Source organism: Diabrotica undecimpunctata, chromosome 9, assembly GCF_040954645.1.
Source record: "Diabrotica undecimpunctata isolate CICGRU chromosome 9, icDiaUnde3, whole genome shotgun sequence".
In the NCBI taxonomy this organism is placed as follows: domain Eukaryota; kingdom Metazoa; phylum Arthropoda; class Insecta; order Coleoptera; family Chrysomelidae; genus Diabrotica; species Diabrotica undecimpunctata.
The window spans coordinates 73,005,184-73,025,122 of NC_092811.1; positions in this window are offsets into that span (position 1 = coordinate 73,005,184).

Below are 19,939 nucleotides of genomic sequence, written 5' to 3' on the forward strand. Positions count from 1 at the left end.
GTAAAGGAGATATATTTATCTTTGTTGATGGGAAGTACACTCAAGTAACTTTTTTACATAAATTTGAAATCATAAAGTGTGAGTCATATCCAGAGAGGTTATGAAATAGAATAGGCACTACAAACAATTTTCGAAAGTTCAGATTACATGCTTGGTGTGCGAAACCTCTGAATTCCCCACTGAAATGGTCATGATCTTTAACGATTATGTCTTTGATCGAAAAACTTTTACTGCAAATATGACACGATGTTGCTGTACTTGCATTTGGTTTTTCAATCATAGGCGTAATTGTTTTTATTTTTGAGTTTACAAATTTCGCAACATCAGCCATACGATTCGCAAACCAATCCATACAATCTGCACCTCGGTAGCTATCGAAATACGAAAGGTTGTCGTCAAAGTTGCATTTTACATAAAAACCGGCACTATATGGAACATGTTTTTGATATTTTACGGTTTTAGTTAAATTTACGTTGCTTTGGTTATAATTTCCTAATTGACACTCAAAATCTGCATAAACTACAAAAGGAGTAGTTTGCTGATATGTAAAGTTTTTAAATTCGACGTGGCTCTCTTTTGGAAAGTTAATTTTATATTTATTAAATTTAGAACACACTTTTTCATGCTCAACTAATTTATTTTGCTGATGAAAATAATTCATACATCTATCGCAAATAAATTTTTTGTGATTGTTCTTATTTAACTGACTACTAACCAGACGCGAAAGATTTTTAATCCAACAATAATGGTATTTAATATCTTCGTTACAATCATCATCAGCTGGTGGAGCAGCATAACCATTTAAGCGCGGATAATATTTATTTTGAACTAAAAGTAAATTAACGTGTGTGTCCCGTTTATTTTCCGTTAATCTAGCAGGTAATACTGTGTAAAATAATGTTTTGTCTGTTTGAACTAATTCTAAAGCGTAAACATTAACTGAAATATTATTTAATTTCTCAAATTTTGAAATTTTTGTTAGCGGCATAGGACTATCTAAATTCTCTGTTTGTAAAACTTCTGTAAAGTATGGATATGAAGAGGTTTCTTCCGCATGCTTTTTATTCCTAGGAGCCCGAAGAGCGCTTACGATGGCCCAGTAAAAACAATTGTGATCTGTATTTTTAATGTTTATACAAGCATTTTTTTTAAAATTGATTCTGGGAGTCTAATGTAAGACGACACATTTCCAAGTTGAAATTTATTTATATTAACAGCTAAAGAAATAATTTTATTTAATGCAAATCCCGAATCTTTTTCGGCAAATTCCGATAATTCGTTTAAAAGTTTATCTACTACATTTCCCTTGAACCATTCGTCTATTTGAGTTGATATATCAATAACATAATTTTTAGTATTAAAATATTTAATTTCCAAAATCTCATTATTTCCTGATTTTCTAATAAACTCCCCACAAAATGCTGTATTTACTTTAAGTACAGAGTGGGTTTTTAAAATTTTACCGATTTTATTTTTAAAAACAACTACACAATCTCCTAAAAATTGATTCAAATCCTTATGACGTAAATTAGCTATAATTTCGGTTTTGATTCTACTTTGAAAGCTTGATTGTACATTTTCCCATTTAACCCGCTGTCCCAACTTTAAATGAAGACCCGACCCTATATGCCTATTTAAAATTAGTTTTCTAAAATGTTTAAAATGACCCAAATTTGTTTCTATTTTTCTACAAGTGCCTACAGATAATTTGTTTTGTTTTGTACTACGAATTACCTTCTTACATAATTTAATTTGTTTTTGTAATCGTTTTAGCCATACTTCCGCATCTCTGATTGTAAAATTATCAAATAAAATTTTTCGTAATTTTTTAATTGCTAGTACAACACCGTCCGTTTGTTTGATAATATTATCAATATTATTCGAAGACATTTTATTTTATAAAAGAACACTTTACGACAAACAAATTGGAAAAAAAATTTTAAAATTGCTCACCCCTATCCTTTTTTCTAAACGTTAATTTTCGGTTATCCTAAACGATGATAGGAGTCTTTTATTTCCAACGTCTACTTCCCCTTCGAATGTAACAGAATATTTGCCTCCACAAAGTGTCCCTATGGCTGGTTGGTACACTTCCGTCACCCGCTGAGGCAGAAAAACTACTTCGTTTCCCAAATCTAGCAACACTGCTGGTCCAAATTTGCTGTTCACCACTTTTGCGGACTGTATTGGAAACGGCTGTCCAACTGGTAGTTCTTTTAGTTTTTTTATCGGTTTCCTCTCTGCAATCGAAGATGCACAGTTAATTTTTGCTAGATCCATCTGAAAATATTAACTTGCTATACAAATCTATATATTTAGAAAATTCACACTAAGACTATTAGGAAATAATAACAAAACGGAAAATCAAAGAAATAATATGTATATTGTTACGAACAAAACGTGCTACGAAAATAAAATAGATAGTAGAATAGAATAGATTATAAAAGAATAAATATGTATACTGTATGAATAATATCGAGATTTCTATCGAAGGATGCCAAAATAACATTTTTATCGAAATCATATGTATACTGCATAACAATAGAAATAATATGTATACTGTACGAATGGTCGGCCCTTTTATCGAAATATGTATACTGTATAAAAATAGAGAAATAGAAATAATATATATACTGCACGAATGGCTTGTCTTTCAACTTTTTTAGTGGTTTGCATACACAACTGTATATATTTAGAAATTCAAACTAAAAACTATTGGCATGAGATAATAATAAAGCGAAAAATCAAAAATACATATGAAAAAAGAAATAGTATATATTGTTAAAAATATACATACCAGAACGAGATAAAAAGAAAGAATATGTCTAGTGTCGAAATAAAATTGAAATTTCTAGCGAAGAACACTAAAATAACATTTTTTATCGAAATAGTGTGTATACAACATGGAAATAGAGAAATAATATGTCTACTGTACGAATAAAACTAAAATTGAGAAAAACAACAAATAAAACGAAGATCGGGAAAAATAATTAAAATTTCTATCTAAGATTACTAAAAATAACATTTTTGTTGAAAAATTATGTATACTGTAAAAAAATAGAAATAATATGTATACTGTGCGAATACATTGTTAAAAATATACATACCAGAACGAGATATTAAAAAAGAAAGAATATGTCTAGTGTCGAAATAAAATTGAAATTTCTATCGAAGAACATTAAGATAACATTTTTTATCGAAATAGTGTGTAAACAACATGAAAATAGAGAAATAATATGTCTACTGTACGAATAAAACTAAAATTGAGAAATAAAACAAATAAAACGAAGATCGAGAAAAATAATTAAAATTTCTATATAAGATTACTAAAAATAACATTTTTGTTGAAAAATTATGTATACTGTATAACAATAGAAATAATATGTATACTGTGCGAATGACCGGTATTTCAATTTTTTCTTGGTTTGCATACGAAATTCGAACTAAAACTATTGGCATGAGATAATAGCAAAAACGAAAAATTAAAACGAAAATAGAACAAGATATTAGAAAATAAAGAATAGGTATGGCAATAAACTTGAAATTTCTATCAAAGAACACTAAAATAACATTTTTTTATCGAAATATAGTGTATACTGCATGAAAATAGAGAAATATTATGTATACTGTACGAATAAAACAAATAAGGCGAATATCGAGATGTGTACTCTTACAAAGAATTCAAAAATATGTGAATATACAAGTTAAAAAACAAAATAATCATACAAAGAGAAAACTTACCTCGGTATATTAGTCACGACACAACTTTTAGACACAAACAACTTTTTCTTATTGCTAAACAAAGCACAATAAATGAAAAACCGGCGTGCATCCTATTTTATATTGTGGCTTAATTGACGTCACATGCATCTAATATTAAACATTTTCCAGTTTATTCTTGAAAGTCGTGTTGGTTCATGACTAATTATTCAATAGCAAATACTTAGTAACGCAACACATGCAGCATCCGGAAATGCCAATTGTATGTAAAATGCATGTGTGTGTCTAATTCTCGACACCAATATTATAGATAAAAATGGGACTCCCTTGGAAAATACCATTATGCAGTAAACTATTTTAAATGTCCAGAAAATACAATAACATGTTAAATGCATATATTATATTTTCAGTACCAATATTATAGATAAAAACGGGACTCCTTGTGAAATAACATTTTCCAATGAAGTTTTTTTATTAACTAATATATTACAATTCTATAAATTATGTATTTGAATTAAATATTTTTTACTTCACCAAAAAACTTAGTCGCTTTATCAAATATATTCTATATACGCGAGAGCGAAAAAGCTAAATTGATATAACGTCTGCCACTGGAACAGACAATTGTTGGATCAAGTCCCCATATTAGTAGCATTTTTTATATATTTAATAATTGTAATTTGGATTTAAAAAATGGGCGTTGATACAAGATTTGGCAGCTAAATAATTTATAAATTATTGTTGAAAAATGGTTAATAACAAGTGACTACTACTGACGTCTAGCGGATAAAAGTTGCAACTAGTCAACAAGATTTGGCAGCTGAATAATTTATAAATTATTGTTGACCAATGGCGGATGCCAAGTGACTAGTAGTGACATCTAGCAGATAAAAGTTGAACTATAAGTCAGAAGACTCCTTCCACGGCGCGACGGGGCATGTGACGTCATCTGTCTCTCTCCAACACATTGATAGAACGCTCTCTCTCTAACACATTGATTTCCCTATGCCGGGAAGAACCGGCATAGACACTCTACTTACACACACACTCACACACGCGCACACAGACACGCACAGGCACACACACACAAACACATACACTCTTCACCTCTCGACTCCTACCCATTAGTTGTCTCTTACGACATGCAGGGCATTCTTGCCACTGCCGTGTTCTTATTTCTGCGAGCCGAACGGACACACACACACACTCTCTCAAACACACACACACACACACACACACACACATACACTTATAAACCTCTCGACCCCTAACAATTAGTCGCCTCTTACGACAGGCAGGGCCTTCTTGACTCGGCCGTATGCTTATCTCCGCTAGCTGAACGAAGACACACACGCACACACACACGTACACACACGCAAACGCACACACGCACACACACACGCACACGCACAGGCACACACACACGCACTCACACACACGCACACACACACACAAACGCACACGCACACGCACACACACGCACACGCACACACGCAAGCACACGCACAAACACACGCACACGCACAAACACACACACACACACGCATACCCATACACACACACAAACACAAACACACACACACACACACACACACACACACACACATAAGCACACACACACACACAAACACAAACACACACACATACACTCACACACACATACACTCTCCACCTCTCGACTTCTACTTATTAGTCGCCTCTTACGACAGGCACGGCATGCTTGCCACATCCGTTTTCTTATCTCTGCGAGCCGGACGGACACACACACACACACTCATACACACACACACGTACACTTTTCACCTCTTGACTCCTACCAATTAGTCGCCTCTTACGACAGGCATGGCCTGCTTGCCACGGCTGTTTTCTTATCTCTGCGAGCCTAGAAGACACACACACACAGACACACACACACACACACGTGCATACACATACACTTTTCACCTCTCGAATCCTAACAATAAGTCGCCTCTTACGACAGGCAGGGCCTTCTTGCCTCAGCCGTATTTATCTCTGCAAGCCGAACGGATACAGACATACACACATACACACTCACACACACACGCACACATACGCACATACGCACGCACACACACACATACACTCTCTACCTCTTGACTCCCACCTCGCCATTAGTCGCCTCTTACGACAGGCAGGGCATTCTTGCCACGGCTGTGTTCTTATCTCTGCGAGCCGAACGGACAGACACATACATACACACACACTCACACACGCACACACACACGAACACACGCACACACATACACACACGTACTCTGTTCTCATCCACTGTACCACTGTTCTCATCTCTGCGTGCTGAACGGACACACACACACACTCACACACACGCTCGCACACACGCACACACACGCACACACGCACACACACACACAAATACACTCTTCACCTCTCGACTTCTACTTATTAGCCGCCTCTTACGACAGGCATGGCCTGCTTGCCACGGCCGTTTTCTTATCTCTGCGATCCGGACGGACACACACACACTCATACACACACACACGTACACTTTTCACCTCTTGACTCCTACCAATTAGTCGCCTCTTACAGCAGGCATGGCCTTCTTGCCACGGCTGTATTCTTATCTCTGCGATTCGAAGAGACACACTTACACACACATATATACATACACACACATACTTACACACACACACACACACACAAACGCACACACACATACACTCTTCACCTCTCGACTACTACCCATTAGTTGCCTCTTACGACAGGCATGGCCTGCTTGCCACGGCTGTTTTCTTATTTCTGCGATCCGGACGGACACACACACACTCATACACACACACACGTACACTTTTCACCTCTTGACTCCTACCAATTAGTCGCCTCTTACAGCAGGCATGGCCTTCTTGCCACGGCTGTATTCTTATCTCTGCGATTCGAAGAGACACACTTACACACACATATATACATACACACACATACTTACACACACACACACACACAAACGCACACACACATACACTCTTCACCTCTCGACTACTACCCATTAGTTGCCTCTTACGACAGGCATGGCCTTCTTGCCACGGCTGTATTCTTATCTCTGCGATTCGAAGAGACACACTTACACACACATATATACATACACACACATACTTACACACACACACACACACACACAAACGCACACACACATACACTCTTCACCTCTCGACTACTACCCATTAGTTGCCTCTTACGACAGGCATGGCCTGCTTGCCACGGCTGTTTTCTTATTTCTGCGAGCCGAAAGGACACACACACACATACACGCACACACACGCACACACGCACACACACACACACAAATACACTCTTCACCTCTCGACTTCTACTTATTAGCCGCCTCTTACGATAGGCATGGCCTGCTTGCCACGGCCGTTTTCTTATCTCTGCGATCCGGACGGACACACACACACTCATACACACACACACGTACACTTTTCACCTCTTGACTCCTACCAATTAGTCGCCTCTTACAGCAGGCATGGCCTTCTTGCCACGGCTGTATTCTTATCTCTGCGATTCGAAGAGACACACTTACACACACATATATACATACACACACATACTTACACACACACACACACACACACAAACGCACACACACATACACTCTTCACCTCTCGACTACTACCCATTAGTCGCCTCTTACGACAGGCAGGGCCTTCTTGCCTCGGCCGTATTTATCTCTGCAAGCCGAACGGATACATACACACATACACACATACACACTCACACACACACGCACACATACGCACACACGCACGCACACACACATACACTCTCTACCTCTTGACTCCCACCCATTAGTCGCCTCTTACGACAGGCAGGGCTTTCTTGCCACGGCCGTGTTCTTATCTCTGCGAGCCGAGCGGACACACACATACATGCACACACACACTCACACACGCACACACACACGAACACACGAACACACATACACACACGTACACTCTTCATCTCTCGACTCCTACCCATTAGTGGCCTCTTAGGACAGGCAGGGCCTTCCTGCCACGGCCGTGTCCTTATCTTTGCGAGCCGAACGGACACACACACACTCACACACACACACGTACGCACACACACACACACACACATACACGCACACACACAAATACCCTCTTCACCTCTCGACGCCTACCCATTAGCCGCCTCTTACGACAGGCATGGCCTTCTTGCCTTGGCCGTATTCTCATCTCTGCGAGCCAAACGGACACACACATACATACGCACACACTTACACATGCACACACACTCGAACACACGCACACACACACACGTACACTCTTCATCTCTCGACTCCTACCCATTAGTCGCCTCTTGCCACGGCTGTATTCTTATCTTTGCGAGCCGAAGTGAAACACCCACACATACACACACACTCTCGCACACACACACACGCACACACGCACACACGCACACACACACATACACTCTTCACCTCTCGACTTCTACCCATTAGTCGCCTCTTACGACAGGCAGAGCCTACTTGCCACGGCCGTATTCTTATCTCTGCTGGACAAGCGGACACACACAGACACACTCACACACACACACACGCACACAGGCACACACACATACACTCATCACCTCTTGACTCCTACCCATTAGTCGCCTCTTACGACGGGCAGGGCCTTCTTGCCTCGGCCGTATTCTTATCTCTGCAAGCCGAACAGACACACACACATACACACACACTCACACATGCACATATACACGCACACACGCACACACACATACACTCTTCACCTCTCGACTCCTACCCATTAGTGGCCTCTTACGACAGGCAGGGCCTTCTTTCTACGACCGTGTTCTCATCTCTGCGAGCCGAACGGACACACACGCACACACGCACACACGCACACACGCACACACACACACACACACAAATACACTCTTCACCTCTCGGCTCCTACCCATTAGTCGCCTCTTACGATAGGCATGGCCTTCTTGCCTCGGTCGTATTTTTATCTCTGCGAGCCGAACGGACACACACATACAAACACACATACTCACACACGCACACACACTAACACAGGCACAGATACACACGTACACTCTTCACCTCTTGACTCCTACCAATTAGTCGCCTCTTACAGCAGGCATGGCCTTCTTGCCACGGATGTATTCTTATCTCTGCGAGCCGAAGGGACACACACACACACATACACATACACACACACATACTCACACACACACACGCACACACGCATACACACATACACTCTTCAACTCTCGAATCCTAACAATTAGTCGCCTCTTACGACAGGCAGGGCCTTCTTGCCTTGGACGTATTCTTATCTCTGGAAGCGGAAGGGAGCCACAGGCACACACACACACACACGCACACACACACAGACACACACGCAAACGCACACAGGCACACACACGCACGCACGCACGCACACACACACGCACACGCACAGGCACACTCACGCACTCACACACACGCACACACACACAAACGCACACGCACACGCACACACACACACGCACACACGCAAGCACACGCACAAACACACGCACACGCATAAACACACACACTCACACGCATACCCGTACACACACACACAAACACAAATACACACACACATAAGCACACGCACACACCAACACAATCACACACACATACACTCTCCACCTCTCAACTTCTACTTATTAGTCGCCTCTTACGACAGGCATGGCCTGCTTGCCACGGCCGTTTTCTTATCTCTGCGAGCCAAACGGACACACACACACTCATACACATACGCACGCACACACGCACACACACACGCCCACACAAAAACACACACACACACACACACACACACACACACACACACACACGTACACTCTTCACCTCTTGACTCCTACCAATTAGTCGCCTCTTACAGCAGGCATGGCCTTCTTGCCACAACTGTATTCTTATCTCTGCGATTCGAAGGGACACACACACACATATACATACACACATACCTACACACACACACACACACACGCACACACACATACACTTTTCACCTCTCGACTACTACCCATTAGTCGCCTCTTACGACAGGCATGGCCTGCTTGCCACGGCTGTTTTCTTATCTCTGCGAGCCGAAGGGACACACACACACACACATACACATACACACACACACACTCACGCCCACACACACACACACGCACACACGAGCACACACATACACTCTCCACCTCTCGAATCCTAACAATTAGTTGCCTCTTATGACAGGCAGGGCCTTTTTGCCTCAGCCGTATTCTTATTTCTGCAAGCCGAACGGACAGACACACACATACACACATACACACTCACACACACGCGCACACACAAGCACACACGCGCTCACACACACACATACACTATCCACCTCTCGACTCCTACTTATTAGTCGCCACTTAAGGGTTGTCACTCCCGAAGGTACTTTTTAAAAAGGCCCCATTAAAGGTACAACTGACAGAGTAACAGCACTTTATTTAATATAATTACAACTGGTTTTAGAATAAAAATTTACAGTATTTATATGAAATTAATTGATGATGACCTGTCTGCAATATGTGTCGAAACTGCTGATCGGCTGGGCTATTGAACTGCAATACTGCTGACAATCGGGGTTAATGTATCGTAATTTCTCCATCCCCTGGGGAAGTTTTGTGAGGGATGAACAAAACTCTGTGAACTGTTTCTGAGGACTCTTGGCTTTGGTCAGGGATGTCTTCTGCTGTGGTTGGGTTCTTCTCATCTTTTTCTTTTTTCAGTTTGCGTAGCTTGAGAAAACCAAAAATTAAAAGGATTGTTACCAGGATATATATCGGTGGTGTCCATATGTAGCTGTGGTACATTTGTGTTGGAAGGATGGATTGGAACCTTTCTTCTTCCTGTGATAACTTGTGTAGTTCGTCTAAAGGAATTCTGTCCAATTTTAGGGGTTTGACTATTGGGTGGTTCTTCAGAATAGTGGTGGTCTTGACTTTTGGTAATGTTAGTGGTTCTTCTTTAATTGTTGTTTTGGAATTCATGTAAACTTCATTATTGGTTCGTAGTTCACATCCTGGCGGTAACTGAATTAGATAGTTCCCTTCGAGTACTTCTATTTCAGTGGTGGTGCAATGGGTAGATAATTTCGTAGCCTTTGGAAAAACGGCAATGTAGTGTGCATCGGATACTTTTTGAATGATCGTTGTAGTGACAGTGACGGGAACACTTTGGCATTGGGCACCATCATTGATTAACTGGAGAATTTGGATGATGCAGTCATTAGTCTGGTCATTCTCTTGTGGAAATTTTTCAGGACAGATGAATGATTTGGATTCGCTTCTTTTGCATGGTACATCCATATATTGAAAAAGGTCTGAGTTGTGGACTAGGTATGGACCAGGTGGAATGATTATTGTGTGATTATTAGTTGGAAGGGAGTATAAATGGAAGTATGTGAACGACTTGGAATGAAGAATAGGAAAATGTAAAATGAAAACAAGGGTGTGATTCGTGTAGTAACCATCAATGTCTATGATTTCATAGTATTTGGTTAAGTCTTCTTCCTGAATATAGGGAATCTGTGATGCAGGGTGGTGTTCAAGCATCTTTTGCACGGTCCATTTTATTTCTTCGGGTTTAATGAGACCGTTGTGTAAAGTTTTGATTCTTGCAAATGTAATTGCTGTTTTTAGATCATCCAGTATTTGTATAATTGTTTGTAAATTTAGATTTATCTGGTCAAGGATATTTCGAACTTGCATATAATCATTAAAATCGAAAACGAATTGGTTCATCTCTAAGCTAATTTTGCTCGTCTCTTTGTTCAAAAACAAGGCCGTTTTTGAATTCAGTTCCACTATCTGCGATTATCATGTGTGGGAGTCCATGGTGGGTTATAAATAGCATGAAGGCATTAAGGACATTTATTGCGTTGGATCCTTCTATGGGATATGCTTGGCCATATTTCGAGAATGCATCAATTATTGTAAGGAATTTTTGTCCGTTAGCTTGGAATGTGTCCATATGAATGATTTCTAACGGTTTTGTTGGAGTTGGTGTTACCATAAATTTCGGCTTAATTGGATTTCTGTCATACTTGTTAGCTTGGCACGTATCACAAAGGTTGATAACTTCTTCGATGTCTTTCTTTAGCGTAGGCCAGTAGTAGCGTTTTCTTATTTGAGCTTCGGTTTCGTTAATTCCTCTGTGATTAGTCTTCCCTTGATGGTAGTTCTCTATAATTTCTTTCTGTCTCTCTGTGCTGTTTATATCTTCTAGGAGGCTGTTGCATTTGACAAGATCGAATGCCGAATTTTTAAGTTTCTTTTAGAATACTGTATAGGGATTTGTAGAGTTCATCATTCTCAAACAGAATGGCGTACTTCTTCTTCGGATCTATATAGTTCTTGAAAAACTGGAAAATGTCGTTGTGAAGATCATTTTTTCCCAATTGGACATACATTCTCTTCTTTGTTACAAAACACTGCTCTATGATTGGTTTCGCCGGGCTATAGTTTACTATCTTGAGAATTATTTGATTATTGTAACAATTTAGTGGTTTCTCGCTAATTGGAATTCCCATTATTGGATTTTCTGCCGTGGAATGTTTGGTTATATCTGTATCGTTATCTTCTTGTAAGTATTGGGAGTTTGATGGCTGAGCTTTAGATTTTTGCTGTTTGCTGTCTTCATGTAGGATTTCGTCTATTATCTTTATTTCTTCGGGAGTTAACGTTGCAGTTTAATTTTTTTGGATGATTTTATCTAAGTCACCTAAAGGGGTTGACGGATTCAAAGTTTTTTGAGACTCTTAGGCTGGGTCGGTTAGAAATTCTTCCAGATCGGATAAGGAACTGGGGTGGTTAATCATGGAGATATCATCGTCATCTTTTGAGATGAGTTTCATTATTTCTTCCATATTCTCGTCTACACTGTTTAATTATTTCGTGTGAATTTCGACACGGGATAAAGCATCTGCATTGGTGTTGGATTTGCCTTTTTTATATATTTCTTCGTAATCAAATTCCTCCAGCTTTAATCTCCATCTGACAAGCTTTGAGTTTGGATCTTTAAGTGAAAATAGCCATTGTAGAGGTCGATGGTCAGATAAAATTTTGAATTTTCGTCCGAAAAGGTATGGGCGGAAGTATTTAGTAGCCCACACAATTGCTAACATCTCCTTTTCGATAGCCGAATATTTCAGTTCTGTTCCAGTTAAAGTTCTGGATGCATAGGCGATAGGTTTATCATTTCCTATTGGACCTTGTGATAGTATGGCTCCTATAGCGAAGTTGCTTGCATCAGTTGTGAGGTTAAAGGGTTTAGTGAAGTCTGGATATTGCAGAAGTGGTTCATTAATCAATAAGCTTTTACAGGTTTTGATACAGTTTAAGAATTCTTCGGTGTGTTCAATTTTTGCATCCTTTTTAAGACATATGGTAAGTGGTTTTGTAATTTTGGCAAAGTTCTTTATGAATTTTCTATAGTAACCAAGTAATCCTAAAAATCCTCGAATTTCTTTTGTTGTTTTTGGTACAGGATAGTCTATGATGGCTTTAATCTTAGTCGGGTTTGGTTTAATTCCCTCGCAGGTTACGACGTGACCTAGAAAATCGACTTCTTTCTTAAGGAATTCACATTTGTCAACTTGTATCTTAAATCTTGTTTCTCTTAATCTTTCAAAAATTTTCTTAAGATTTACCATATGTTCTTGAAGAGAGGTTAAAAATACAATAATGTCGTCCATGTAGACCAGACATATTTCTCCTATTAGTCCTTTTAGTACGTTCTTCATTACTCTCTGGAATGTTGAGGGTGCATTTTTGAGTCCGAACGGCATTCTCATGTATTCATAGTGGCCATTTTCAACGTTAAATGCAGTCTTCTGGATATCTTCTTCGGCCATTTCAATTTGATGGAATCCGCTGGCTAGATCTAGGGTTGAGAAGTATTGGCAGCGTCCTAGTTTGTCCAGAATGTCTGTTATATTTGGAATTGGATATCGGTCATCGATGGTTTTCTCGTTCACCTTCCGGTAGTCGACAACTATTCTCCATTTAATTTTTCCTGAGGCATCTGGTTTCTTTGGAACGACCCAGATTGGAGATGACCAGGGTGATTGGCTCGGTCTGATAATTTCTTGATCAAGCACCGAAGTGATCTGCTTACGTACTTCTTCTTTATGGATGTGTGGATACCGATATGACTTGGTATAAACTGGAACTTCGTCTTTGGTTCGTATATGGTGCTTTATTTGGTTAGTAAATGTTAAAGGATCGTCTGGATGATGAAATATCTCTGCAAACTTCCTGCACAGTCGTCTTAGGTAAGATTCTTCTTCGGTATTAAGATGATCGGTTCTAAGGAGAGAATCGACATCTTTTAGATTACTGTCTTCGGTAGGTATGATATCTGACGTATATATATGATATTCCTCGAGATTTATGGGTTGACTTTTGATGGGATCAGTTAATGCTACTTGGATGTATTCATCGGTGTTATTGACTAGTTCGGTCCAGGCGAGTTGATTACAAGCAATGGTGAGAGTTTCTCTTAGGATGGCACCTTCGACTTCTTGTTTTGGGATGACGATTGTACCTGATGTTTCCTTTACTGGCAAGCGGACTTGGGTAATTGATTGGGGCTCTAGCTGGACTGTATAGAATTGGGCTTTGTTTGTGACGTAGTAATTAATAGGAAGGATAGAATGCTCGGTAGTAAGAGTAGCTTGGGTAAAATCGAGATTTGCTTTTAGAAGTTTAAGATTATCGAGGCCGATAAGACCGTCAAATGTCTTGTGAAATTTGAAAAGATAAAATTTTAGGTTAATATCGGAGTTAAATTCGGGAAAAATTGGGATTTCTACACAATAATCCTGTGAATGATTTTGAAAAATTGATGTAACGATAAATGGTTCATATTTAATATTATTCTTGTAGAATTTATTGGCTATATCAGGATTAAGGAAAGATTTAGAGGCTCCTGTATCAATAAGAAGTTTAAGATGGGGATTTTGAATTTTAATGTAAGGAAGCTCTCTTTTGTCGGCATAGGCAATTCTACTACGTTTCTTCTTTTTCGTCTTGAAACGTTTGAAAATTTACATCTTCCTCATATTCTTGGCTTTCTTGCTCATAATAAGTGTAATCTGGGTATGTGTCATTGTCTATACCTTCATCGTAATTATTTTCCTCTTGTTCGATATTAAAGAGTTCTTCTACGGTGAATCGGGAGCTGGCTGTTTGTTGAAAGCGGAAGTTTCTTTGAGATTGGGATCTATTAAAGCCGGTTTGGCGTGTAGATACGCTCATAGGTGTTGGCTTATATGATTGAGATGGAACTGGTTTATGAAAATTGGGTTGATTAGCCCTAGAATTTTGTGCATATGGAGTGAGTTGATGATTTTGTTGGAATCTAGGGGGTTGAAATGTCCCTCTTGGACTATTATTGAATGATTGTTGTTGCACAGGAATTTGATTTGGTCTAAAGAATGGCTGTGGCCATTGGGGCTTAGGCACCTCAGGCTGCCATCGTGTAGGAGCAGGTGTATGAGTTAAATTGGATCTCTGTGTTTGTGAAGTCGCAGATGGTTTATTAGAAGATGGCAAGGAATAGTTATGAGTTTTTTGGAGATATCTAATGTTATTTTCTTCCTGAATATATTGGATAGCAAGAGCGAGATTGGGTGGTCTCATGGATCGAATTGTTGATCCTAGGGGTTCTCTTAGGCCTGCCAAAAATGTGGTTAGAGCTTGTTGTTGGAAAAATTCTTTTTTACTTCTTTTAACTTCCTCGTTTTCCGTGTGTAATTCAATATGATTTGAAATGGTATTTAAAAGACTCATAACTTTTTCATGAAATTGAAGGGGGTTTTCGTTTGGAGCTTGCCGAAGGTTGACTAAATCTCTAGTTAATGAGTTTTCGTTACGTTAGTCTGCAAAATTTTGGACAAGAAATGATTTTATTGACGGCCAGTCTTTACAGCCGTATACAGAAATAATTTCTCTGGCTCTTCCTTTCATTTTGTTTATAATTCCCCGGGTAAGCATATGATTTTGAAAATTGTCGGGATTTGTATGATCCCAGAAATGGTTTAGAAGCATGGAAATAACATCAATAAAATTGTGTAGTTCATTTGGATTGCCGTCGTACTCTGGTACGATAGAAAGGTCTTTATTAACATCAAAAATTGGTGCCATATTAGAATTATTTGAAATGCTGGTGTAATAATTATAGAAGATATTTCAAACAATTTTGTGGACTTAAAAATATGACTATTATCAAATAAATGTAAATCTGGTTTAATATTTTCACTAGATTCCATATTAGATTCAAAAATTGTTGAAAGAGAATCGCTTATTATAAAGGATAATACTTGTGAATTGATATTAGAATTAGAAATAAGATGAAATTTGCTTACAGTAATAGGATGATGCTTGGATGCATTCCTTTTAGGTACAAGTTTTTTTTCTTCTTTAAGTTTTTTTTCAGCTTTCTTCATAAATATGTTTCTGTGCCAATTTGCCTGGAATCCGTGGGTTAAATAGCTGCAGTTTTCCCTGGATTTGGGTTCGGTAGCAGGTAAACGTTTGAAAACGACGAGGATCTTCTGGAGACTCTCCCACTAACCTACTGAATGCGCCACTTAAAAATTGTCACTCCCGAAGGTACTTTTTAAAAAGGCCCTTTTAAAGGTACAACTGACAGAGTAACAGCACTTTATTTAATATAATTACAACTGGTTTTAGAATAAAAATTTACAGTATTTATATAAAATTAATTGATGACGACCTGTCTGCAATATGTGTCGAAACTGCTGATCGGCTGGGCTATTGAACTGCAATACTGCTGACAATCGGGGTTAATGTATCGTAATTCGCCTCTTACGACAGGCAGGGCTTTCTTGCCACGGCCGTATTCTTATCACTGCGAGCCGAAGGGACACACACACACATACACATACACACACATACTCATACACACACACGCGCGCACACACACGTACACACACACACATACACTCTTCACCTCTCGACTCCTACCCATTAGTTGCCTCTTACGACATGCAGGGCCTTCTTGCCACGGCCGTGCTCTTATCTCTGCGAGCCGAACGGACACACACACACACTCACACACACACGAACATAAACACGCACACATATACACGCACTCACGCACACACACACAAATACACTCTTCACCTCTCGACTCCTACCCATTAGTTGCCTCTTACGACATGCAGCTGAACGAAGACACACGCACACACACGCACACGCACACACACACACACACACACACACACACACACACACACACACAGTCACTCTTCACATCTCGACTTCTTCCCATTAGTCGCCTCTTACGACAGGCAGGGCCATCTTGCCACGGCCGTGCTCTTATCTCTGCGAGCCGAACGGACACACACACACACACTCACATACACACGCACGTAAACACGCACACATACACACGCACTCACGCACACACACACAAATACACTCTTCACCTCTCGACTCCTAACAATTAGTCGCCTCTTACGACAGGCAGGGCCTTCTTGACTCGGCGTATGCTTATCTCCGCGAGCTGAACGAAGACACACGCACACACACACGCACTCACACACACGCACACACACACGCACACACACACAGACACACACGCACACGCACACGCACACACACACACACACAGTCACTCTTCACCTCTCGACTCCTTCCCATTAGACGCCTCTTGCGACAGGCAGGGCCATCTTGCCACGGCCGTGTTCTTATCTCTGCGATCCATATAGACACACATACCCACTTAGACACGCGCACACACACACGCGCACACGCACACACACACACACACAAATACACTCTTCACCTCTCGACTCCCACCCATTAGCCGCCTCTTACGATAGGCATGGTCTTCTTGCCTCGGCCGTATTCATATCTCTGCGAGCCGAACGGATACACACAGAGATACACACATACACACACTCTCACACACGCACACACACACGAAAACACGCACACCCACGTACACTCTTCACCTCTCGACTCCTACCCATTAGTCGCCTCTTACGACAGGCAGGGCCTTTTTGACTCGGCGGTATTCTTAACTCTGCCAGCTGAACGAAAACACACGCACACACACACGCACTCACACACACGCACACACACACGCACACAGACACACACGCACACGCACACACACATACACTTTTCACCTCTCGACTTCTACCCATTAGTCGCTTCTTACGACAGGCAGGGCCTTCTTGCCACAGCCGTATTCTTATCTCTGCTAGCCAAGCGGACACACACAGACACACTCACACACACACACGCACACACACATACACTCTTCACCTCTCGACTCCTACCCATTAGTCTCCTCTTAGGACAGGCAGGGCCTTCCTCCCACGGCGGTGTTCTTATCTTTGCGAGCCGAACGGACACACACACACTCACAACACACGCAGACACACACGCACACACACACGCACACCCACACAAATACACTCTTCACCTCTCAACTCCTACACATTAGTCGCCTCTTACGATAGGCATGGCCTTCTTGCCTCGGCCGTATTTTTATCTCTGCGAGCTGAACGGACACATGCATACATACACACAAACACATTCACTCTTCACCTCTCGACTCCTACCCATTAGTCGCTTCTTACGACAGGCATGGACTGCTTGCCACGGCTGTGTTCTTATCTCTGCGAGCCAAACAGACACATACACACATACACACTCGCACGCACACACGCACACACACACACGCGCACACATACACACACAAATACACTCTTAACCTCTCGACTCCTACCCAATAGTCGCCCCTTCTTGCCCCTTCTCTGCGAGCCGAACGGACACGCACACACACTCACACACACACGCACGCACACATGCACACACACATACACGCACACACACAAATACCCTCTTCACCTCTCGACTCCAACCCATTAACCGCCTCTTACGACAGTCATGGCCTTCTTGCCACAGCCGTATTCTTATCTCTGCTAGCCAAGCGGACACACACAGACACACTCACACACACACACGCACACACACGCACACACACATACACTCTTCACCTCTCGACTCCTACCCATTAGTCTCCTCTTAGGACAGGCAGGGCCTTCCTACCACGGCGGTGTTCTTATCTTTGCGAGCCGAACGGACACACACACACTCACAACACACGCAGACACACACGCACACACACACGCACACCCACACAAATACATTCTTCACCTCTCAACTCCTACACATTAGTCGCCTCTTACGATAGGCATGGCCTTCTTGCCTCGGCCGTATTTTTATCTCTGCGAGCTGAACGGACACATGCATACATACACACAAACACATTCACTCTTCACCTCTCGACTCCTACCCATTAGTCGCTTCTTACGACAGGCATGGACTGCTTGCCACGGCCGTATTCTTATCTCTGCGAGCCAAACGGACACACACATACATACACACACACACACCTAAACACGCACACACACACACACACGTACACTCTTCATCTCTCGACTCCTACCCATTAGTCGCTCCTTACAGCAAGCATTGCCTTCTTGCCACGGCCGTATTCTTATCTCTGCGAGCCGATGGACACACACACACACATACACACAGATACTCACACTCACACACGCACACACGCACACACGCACACACACACACACACACACATACACTCTTCACCTCTCGACTTCTACCCATTAGTCGCCTCTTACGACAGGCAGGGCCTTCTTGCCACGGCCGTATTCTTATCTCTGCTAGACAAGCGGACACACACAGTCACACTCACACACACACACACACGCACACACGCACACAGGCACACAAACATACACTCATCACCTCTTGACTCCTACCCATTAGTCGCCTCTTACGACCGGCAGGGCCTTCTTGCCTCGGCCGTATTCTTATCTCAGCAAGCCGAACCGACACACACACATACACACACACTCACACATGCACATACACACGCACACACACACGCACGCACACATGTACACACACATACACGCACACACACAAATACCCTCTTCACCTCTCGACTCCAACCCATTAGCCGCCTCTTACGACAGGCATGGCCTTCTTGCCTCGGCCGTATTCTTATCTCTGCGAGCCAAACGGACACACACATACATACACACACACACACTTACACTCTTCAACTCTCGACTCCTACCCATTAGTCGCTCCTTACAGGAAGCATTGCCTTCTTGCCACGGCCGTA